This window comes from Meriones unguiculatus, chromosome 6, assembly GCF_030254825.1.
Source record: "Meriones unguiculatus strain TT.TT164.6M chromosome 6, Bangor_MerUng_6.1, whole genome shotgun sequence".
Classification (NCBI taxonomy): Eukaryota; Metazoa; Chordata; class Mammalia; order Rodentia; family Muridae; genus Meriones; species Meriones unguiculatus.
In genome coordinates, this window is record NC_083354.1 from 43,921,066 (window position 1) to 43,930,450 (window position 9,385).

Sequence of the window (9,385 nt, forward strand, 5' to 3'; positions counted from 1 at the left end):
ATGGAAAATGACAATCAGATGGTATGTGTTAGATGAGCTGGCTATGCATTCACACGAGTTACCGTGGTAGCTTCTTTAGGAGCTTTTAGAAGATGGTGTGTGTATTTATGTGTGACAGATATGCTTATATGTATGTGTGCAAGAGAGGTACTTGTGAATGTATGTGTAACAGATCTCTGTGTATGTACACACACACACACACACACACACACACACACACACGTGCAGGGCCTGGGTGGGGGAGCCATGACTCTGTCCTCAAAACCTGAGGCTGGCCGGCTTCCAGCAGCTTGGCTCATTGCTATTCTATACCAGCCCCTCTCCACCCTCGCCCTCAATTCAGCCCCTCCACCGCAGCATCAGAACCGAGCCTCAAAATACAGCTTGCTACAGCCTCTGCAGGGGTCTCAATATTTCCTGGCCTCTTGACACTCTCCCCCGTGAAAGGCGTGAGGGTGCAGTGGGAACTGTATTGCCTGGTTGCCTAAGGTTGAGCCTCTGTAGCTCTCGTGAATTCTCAAAGCTGCCTTCCAGCTCAGAAGGGTAAAATCCCTCCTTTTGTCCCACTGAGCAGCCAGCCCGCTTACCCTTTGGAATCACAATCAGCAGACAGAAAGCCCACCTCATACCCTATGTGTAGGATGGAGCCTACACCTAACCAGACCTGAACTTTGGTTTGCCCCAGGCTTTGGTCAACGCTGTACTCATTTTTGAGGTTCTCTGTCAGTAAAATAAGATGTTGATTAAGCATGACCAGAATATTCCAGCAGCTTGGTAGACATGTTGCCAACAGCTGATAGACTGGGAGGCATGTTCTGTGGTCTCAGGCGGCTTTGCTGGGTCTTAGGTCTCTTCTCTATTAAATGGGAGAAACCCCTTACAAGGGTGGGGGAGGACGATGGGTAGATGAACCCCCCAAAGTCTTGGTCACCAATATTGGTTGTTAGGTGGGCCCAGCCATGTGGCATCCTACTAAATCTTTCTCTCTATTTCCTCTACCCCACTCCCCCAATATAGCTGCTAAGTCAAGGGAGCCAGTTTCTTGGGGCTCAGGGAGCTAGTGAACAGCAAGACATGTTTGTTGGGGGTGTGAGGCCACCTACTGGTCACCCACTTAAGCATTTTGTTGATACCTACTATGTGCCAGAACTTGGAAGAGGGTGCGATCACATGATGATGAACTTTCTGCTTGCTGACTGCCTGCTGCGTGCTGGGCCTTACCTGGGTCACTTAATTTAGTTCTCTATTAATCAGGAACATTTAATAGGTGGAGAAACTGAGCCCACACTCTTAGCCTCTGTATAATCTCCCCATCTCCATGCTACAGGAGGCAGAGGAAGGAACTGCTATTCCTGGTCTTGGCTGTAGACCATCACGCAAGGCCTCTGAGAGGTAGTAACACTGCAAACTCAAAGGGTACACCAGATTTGGATAGAGAAATTAGGGAAAGGGCATCACAGCTAGCAGATGCGGGGTGAGGCAAGGCTTTCTGTGGGAAGAACGGAGAATGCGTCCGCCGAGCAGCCGAGAGGCAGCGGTGGCAAGGAGTCTCATTTCTTCATCTGCCTGTAGGAAATTAGGAGTGGGGTCCTCGGTATGATGGTGGACACCTACAGCCCGCTTCTTCCTCTATGTGCCCCCAGGGCACGCTCACGTGTGCCACATTTCCCACCCTTACCCTTCATTCTTGCCTCTCCTAGAGACACACCCACCTTTAATGCCAGTTTGTCAAACCATCCATCCACCTCCTCTTGCTGCTGTGGCATTTCCAGTTCCCTCCAGAGCTGGCTGTCAGAGTTGGAACTGGGTCTCGTCTGTGTTGGACTCCTGAACTCCCAGCATTTGGTGGAGGAGTCCTAGCTCCTTGCCTCACACCTCTGCTGCCAAGAGAGAGCTATTTTATATACTGGGATTTCTCTTGAGATTTAAATTGAGCATGAATTTATGTGCTCTAAAAAAAGTTTATGGACCACTGCACGAGACATTATCGAAATACACCCTCAATGCTACAAGGCGAGTGCAACAGTCCTCAGTTTACATATGGAAAAACCAAGATTTGGAGTAGTTCAGTGGCTTGCTAAGGTCCAAAGCTGGAGAGGACAGGAGGCGGGGCTCTGGTGTGGCAAAATGACCTCCAGGTCGTCCTTTCTCCTACTGTGCCTCCCCTCAGAGGGTCCAGATTCTGCAAAAGTTGCCTCTGCTTCAGGTACCGTGTCAAGTGTCCACAGCGAACCAAGGGCAGTTGACTCCCGCATGGGGCAGAGATTTTCTGTGTAGGAATGAGGCGTGCTTCTCAGCTTCTCCACAAAGCAGCCTTTCATCCCAGTGTGTATGTGTATCCCAGTCCAGCCTGCCTTTCAGGTGGTAGGACTTATAAGCTATTTGCTCCAACATAGTTACCTATTTTAGGAGCTAGATGAAGGGTCTTGGGCCAATGAAGAAGGCCAGTCTCTTGACTGGGCCCATTGCAAGCAGAGCTTTCAGCTCAAGTTTTGTGTGCCAGATATATCTCACACAGCCTCCCTTATGTTTCTGTTCTTCCAATAGCTTCTGAAGCAGAAGTTAATGCCCATATTGCAAGCAGAGTCCTTGGAGCTTGAGCAGCTATGTCATGGCTAGGGACAAGGATCTCCATAGTCTCTTCCTAAAGAAGTCTGCCTCTAACCAAAAAGGGTTGGTGCTCTGCTCTCTTCCCAGATCTGTTCTAGCTGAGATGTCACTGACCTGCCCTTCTCCTCTCCTGATCTTCATTACTCCTGGTTACCAGAAGAAAAGGCTTCTGTGGCTGTGGCTCCTGACCCTGAGCATGGACGAAGGTTTAAAGTCAGGGTGTTTATCCGCAAGTGAGAACACTAGTCTTACAACCTAGGCTCCTTTTTGGCTCTAGACTTTTTTGACAATCCCTTTAGTCACCCTGAGTCCATTTCTTATTAGGGTGTATGGGTAACAATGCCTGTCCCTTAGATCATGAGACTAGAAAAGGTAAAACATGACATTCTGTAGAACTCCTAGCTTGTCACAGGTCCTGAAAAAAATTCACCTCGCACAGGCATCTGTGTGGGGCATGATGGCATTCAGAAGTGTTGAGTCATGGGTAAGAGCCTCTGAAAGGAGGCAGCCTTTCTGGGAGGGGCTGCGTCAGAGCTCCTGTCTGATGGAGCTGCCCACATCTTTTGGGTCTTTTTGTGAAGGTCCCTTGCCAGGCATAGTAGGCTGTGTTACGAGGCTGCCAAGGCTGCTAGAGAGACAAGAAAGGCAGGGAAGGCTATGCTAGACAGGTCCAGCGACCCTCTCCTTACAGGGTGGTAAAGGGAGAGAGAGGCTGTGGGGCACAGGCCTACACGCTATGGTGGTTGGGTAATGGAATGGACTGGCTCTGGGTGCCTGCAACGGGCAGGCTTCCTGTACTCTGGCTGGAGCAGGCTAAGCAGAGGGGTCTCTATGTCCACAGTTGGAGCCCACAGTTGAGAAGTCAGGTCATAGATAGGGACAGAAGGGACAGAGAAGACTGAGTAGGGGACATTCCAGTAAAGACACATGACCAAAAGTTGGCTATAAGGAGAGGAAAAGGAAGGACATCGCAGGCAGAATGAAGAACAAGTGCCAAAGCTTTAGGGGTAGCAGAGAGGTAAGGAGTCTATGTTGCTCCTGGAGAGGATTGTTTCCCATCAGACTCTCCCTAGCAGGAGTGAGCATGTGGGCTGTCTATGGGGTAGAGTTGAGGTAAGGTTTTCTCATGCAATTCTGCCTAGCCTGGAACTCACTCTGAAGGCCCAGCTGGCCATGAATTCACAGAGAGCTGCCTGCTTCAGCCCCTGCCCAAAAATGCAGGGATTAAAGGTGTGAGCCATTGTACCAGCTGAAATAGGTTTTTGGAGGTGTCTTTTACTCTATTCTGCACTGACTGCACAGAGCAGGTCAAGCCCAGGCCTTAGGGTAGCTTGGCTAGATGTTTATCAGTCTCTTCTAGCCTTTGACTCTACAGAAAAGCCATTGGCTTCTGACATGGCTTCACTGTCTTATTGTTGGTAATAAATTGAATTCATTAACCTATAGATACATAGTTTTATGGGGGCTCTTAGCATCAGCAAACCCAATGGCTGTGTCTTTTTATATGTAAAAAGATATAATTCATAGGGCAGGAGAGAGAGGTGGCTTAACAGATAAGAGCGTGTACGGCTTTTCCAGAGGACCTGAATTTGGTTCCCAGCTCCCAAGTTGGGTTGCTCACAACAGTCTGTAATTCCAGTTTCAGTGGGAATCTGATGCCTCTTGACTCTGAGGCCACCTGCACTCAACACACAACCCCCCATGTATGTAAAATTAAAAATAATAAAAATAAATCTTTAAAAAGATATAGCTCAGTTGGGCACAGTGGTGTATACCTTTAATCCCAGCACTCAGGAGGCAGAGGCAGGCAGATCTCTGAATTTGAGGCCAGCCTGGTCCTACAAAGTGAGTCCAGTATAGCCAAGACTACACAGAGAAACCCTGTCTTGAAAACACTAAAACAAACAAACAAAAAACAGGCATGGTGGTGCACACCTTTGATTCCAGCACTTGGGAGGCAGAGGCAGGTGGATCTCTGCGAGTTCAAGGCCAACCTGGTCTACAAAGAGAGTTCCAGGACAGCCAGGGCTATTACACAGAGAAACCCTGTCTCAAAAACAACAAACAAACAAAAGATTCGAGCGTGTGTTTTGTTGATGTGCATATGTACACAACCCTACATTTGTGTACATGTGTCCAGTGGTTGGAGGTCAACATTGGGTGTCACTCCTCAGTTGCTTCACCACTTGTTTTGAGGCAAAGTCTCTCACTAAATTCAAGCTTGTCAATTCACTTAATCTGGATGGCCAACAAGCCTCAAGAATCTTGCTGTCTGCCTCCCCAACCTGGGATTATAGGCATGCACAACTATGCCTGGTGTTCACATGGGTGCTGTGGATGGAACTCAGATCTTCGTTTTTGCACAGAAAACACTGTACATTCTTAGTCATCTCGCCAGCCTGGAGATAGAGCCTAGAGAGTGTGCTCTATCTACTTGCCCAGGGAAAGAGGGGCCAGGTTCCTCTTGGTGAGCTCTCATAAAATTGGCATTTCACTTCACTGGACTTATGTAGATGCTTGGTAGGCACATGCTCAGGTTGGAGTAATCCAAAGGTCTCTGTAATAGTCATATATCATAATCTCAACCAGCAAGAGTCAAGTGCCTCCTTCCCCCAGCTTGTGATCCGGACTCCCTGACTGCACCTGAAGCTTAGAGCTGTTGATAGCCATAGCCTGTCTATAATGGAGCCTCTTTCTCTGGATGAAGATATGGTCAGCCCCTACAGGCTGTCTGTCCTAGGATGTGGTTCTAGAATCAGAGCTGTGGAGATCCTGGGGAGAGAATGGCAGCTTTGCTTGCTTGTTGGTTTTTGTTTTTGTTTTTATTTTTGTTTTTTTGAGACAGGGTTTCTCTGTGTAGCCTTGGTTGTCCTGGACAGCTTTGTAGACCAGGCTGGCCTAGAACTCACAGTGATCCACCTGTCTCTGCCTCCCTGAGTGCTGGGATTACAGGTGTGTGCCACCATGCCCGGCTAAGAATGATCTCAGGGCTTGAGGTAGGTTTAGAAAAAAAAAAAGAGGGGACTTGGGACAGGTCAAAGCTTGACTTTGGGAAGAGCCAAAGAGTCAGCTGAAGCCAGCTATAAGAGGTGTAGCATAAGAGGATAGGAATATTGTCAAGGGACCACAAAATGTTGCCATAGGACAGCTACTCCTTCTATACTTGACTTTCAGAGTGTGCTTTTGGAAGGTTTTTGTCTTGCTGCTCTGGAGGTCATGGGGGTTACCTCAGAGAGCAAGCTTCAAAGAGTAACTGTTTTCACCTGACTTTGCCTGTAGGATTTAAGGACACAGTGAATTCAAGGGAGTGTAGGTTTTATGGGTATGATGGTTTGCCTTGGTTATCAGCTCTGTGGCATTGAGTATCACCATGGAAACATGGGCATGCCTGTTGGCAGTTTCTAGGTTAAGTTAATGGGGGTGGGCAACAGCACCGCATGGGCCGTGTTGCTATCCTGAATAAAAAGAGGACAGTGAGCTGACAACCAGCATCCATACCTTCTGCTTCATGATTGTGGATGGCCCTGCTGCCATGCCTTCCAGCCATGAGAGACTGCAGCCTTCCACTGTGAGGTGACATAAACCCTTCCTTCCTTAAGGTGTTTTTGTTAGGTATTTAAGCAGCACTGAGAAAGTTAACAAATGAAAGGGGGGATGGGATTCTACAGTTGGGTCAGAGGACCTTGGGTCAGATGCCAACACTAGTGGTCTCTCTGGCTAGTGGTTGCCAAAGACAGGAGCCTGTTGGAAGATGTTTTTGTGTACTGTGTATTCAAATGCTGATTTCCGTACCCAGAGATCTTATTGCAGTCCAGACTTTGGCATTGTCATTATTATGAAGCATCTCTTGTCTTGGTAAGTTGTAAACATTGTTCTCTATCACCTTCTGATTGTAAATAAAGATCTGAACATCCAATAGCTGGGCAGGAGAGGATAAGGTGGGACTTCTCAGCCCAAAAAGGTCTCAAGAGGATGGAGAAAGAGCAGCCAGGGTGAGACTAAGATGGCAGGTAACAGGTCACATGGCTGGGAAGTAGGCCAGAACAGTGTTAGAATAGCTGAGTCTCTGCCCAGCTATAGTGCCTGAAGCTTTTAATAAATATAAAGGTCTCTGTGTCATTATTCAGAGCTAGGGCGGGCATAGAAAAGACATTGCATTTTACAGGTGCCACCTTCAATTTCCTCACCATTCAAGAAGCTGTTCAAGGATTCTCTGCATCTAGACATGGGTTTAAAAATATAGGCTGTTTCTTGCATTGGTAAGGGGGAAGAGAACAACCTCTTTTCCCAAAGTATGCCCCATAGCTTTCAGATTTGTTTTCATGGAATGTCACTAGATCAGGCACTTCCCGAAACTCAAGGTTCTGAAGAATTTCCAAGTTCAGTGCTCCTTGAAGACTGGCCCTTTCCAGGAAATGCTGGAGCTCTGGGACCAGCTGTTACATGTGCTCTTTTTGTTTATTTGTTTATATTGTTTGTTTGTTTAAGTTTTTTTCAAGACAGGGTTTCTCTGTGTAGCCCTGGTGGTCCTGAAACTTACCCTGTAGACCAGGCTGGCCTCAAACTCAGAGTTACCTGCCTCTACCTCCTGAGTGCCGGGATTAAAGGAGTGTGCCACCACCACCTGGCAGTTACACACAGTCTTAGGCAAGCCTCTTTTCTTTGGATTCTCTATTTTATTGTCTGCAAATGGCCACAATGATGCTCCCAAGGAGCATCATATTGGGAGAATTCGATATGAAAACACATAACAAAAAAACACAGTCTCAATTTGAATTCAAAGTCTTATAGTGGCGGTATACCAGTATGGGGGGAGTTAGGAGACAGCTCTTAGATGAAAGTAGCAAGTGATATGACAGAAGGCATAGGGTGTTTAAAAGTCTAAGGGTCCTGAGTTCTGCAGAGGGCTCTACTGTAAAGACACTGAAGTGGTCCATGGATTTATGAGAACACACAGTAGTGAGGCCAGTAGCCACCACTGGAAGATAGAATCCTGTTTTTCAAAGGCCACACATAAACTTTTAGGCCACTTGGTCTACAAATGAGTTACAGGACAGCCACTCCTACACAGAGAAATTCTGTCTTGAAAAACAAAAACAAAACAAGACAAAATTACATAGGGCTCATGAACTTGAATCACCTTCCGGTCTTTTTTATCAGGAGTGGGATCAAACTTCCATACCTATGCACAAGATGGACTGACTGACAGGGTAACAAAGCCTTTTAGCAAAAGACAAGCTCCAAGAGTTCCCAGCCCAAATCCTTCAGCTGCCTGTCCCCTCATGCTCTGGAAGCCCTGGCTCATCTCAAGTGAAGACCAAATACATGCTTTGTATTTCCAGGCCTGATTTGTTTGTTTGTTTGTTTGTTTTGTCCCTCAAGACTACAGGATGTTCATGTCCTGGTTCTCATGGGGGCATTTCACTGTTTGTGTCTGTTTTGTCCAAGCAAGGAGCTTCTGAAGTCCATGTTTGTAATAAAGTTTACATAGAACGGCCAAGCATGGTGGCGTACGCCTTTAATCCCAGCACCCAGGAGGCAGAAGCAGGAGGATCTCTGTGAATTTGAGGCCAGCCTGGTCTACAAAGAGAGTTTCAGGACAGCCACTGCCACACAGAGAAACTCTGTCTTGAAAAACAAACAAACAAAAACAAAAAGAATTATATAAAATGGAATCTGAATGAAAACTTAGATAATTTAACCAGTTTACCAACCAGGATAAAGAATCTCTGTCACCTCAGTTTCTTTTCTCACTTCTTTTCCCAAACTCAGCAAACACGTCTGATTTCTATCATCACAGACAAGATTTGCTTATTCTAGAAGCTCATAAAAGGGACTTTTACAGCATGTACAGGCACAGCCCTTTGTGTTTGACTTCTTTTGGAGATTTATCCAAGTCGCATTAGCAGCCCTTTCCCTTTTATTGCTCCTTGTATTTTTAGTTTTTGGATGCTATTGTAAGTGATATTTAAGAATGTTTTAATTCCCCAGTAGTTTATTGCTGGTTTGTGGAAGTGTTATTGTTTTTCTTACATTGATTGTGTATTCTATGATATTGCTAAATGTGTTTATTTGCTCTTCTGTTCACCACATAATTATGCTATCTGTGAATAAAGACAGCTTTATTTCTTCCTTTCCAATCTTATTTTCTTTTCCATTCCTTCTCTCTCTTGTGCAATAGGAACTCATAACTCAGGCTGGCCTTGAACTCACAATCTTCTTGCCTCCACCTCCTGTGCGCTGGTCTTACAGGTCGGTACTACCATTCCTGGAACTTCCCTTCCAGTCTGCATGGTTCTGTTTTCCTTGCCTCGTTGAATTGGTGGTAACTTCAGTTCAATACAATATACAGGCTGAGACTTAAGTTCTCAACAAGTCCTTATTTTATGCTATGATTCACAATCAACTCCTCTGGCTGTCTGGGAACAAGGAGATTGAGATTTCCAAGAGGAAGAGGGAGATGGTTTGGCTTCAGAGAAAGGAAGATCTGGATGAATTTGGAGTTAGAGTCACAAACCTCCCTGTGGATAAATATGAGAGATGGTGAGGGTACCAAGGATAACCACTAAAGTCATTTGGAGAGGTGGAAAAGCTTCCCCTCGAGATGAGGAGACTGGGATGGAAGCTTTGCCACCTTCTTTTCAATATGCTATATGACACTTTTGATCTTTGGAAGGTAGCTGTAATAATGCAGTTTAAAACACTAGGAGACAACATGACTTAGATGTGGTTCAAAGCTGTAAAAGCAGACAGGAGAGGAGAGAAGCAGAGGAGA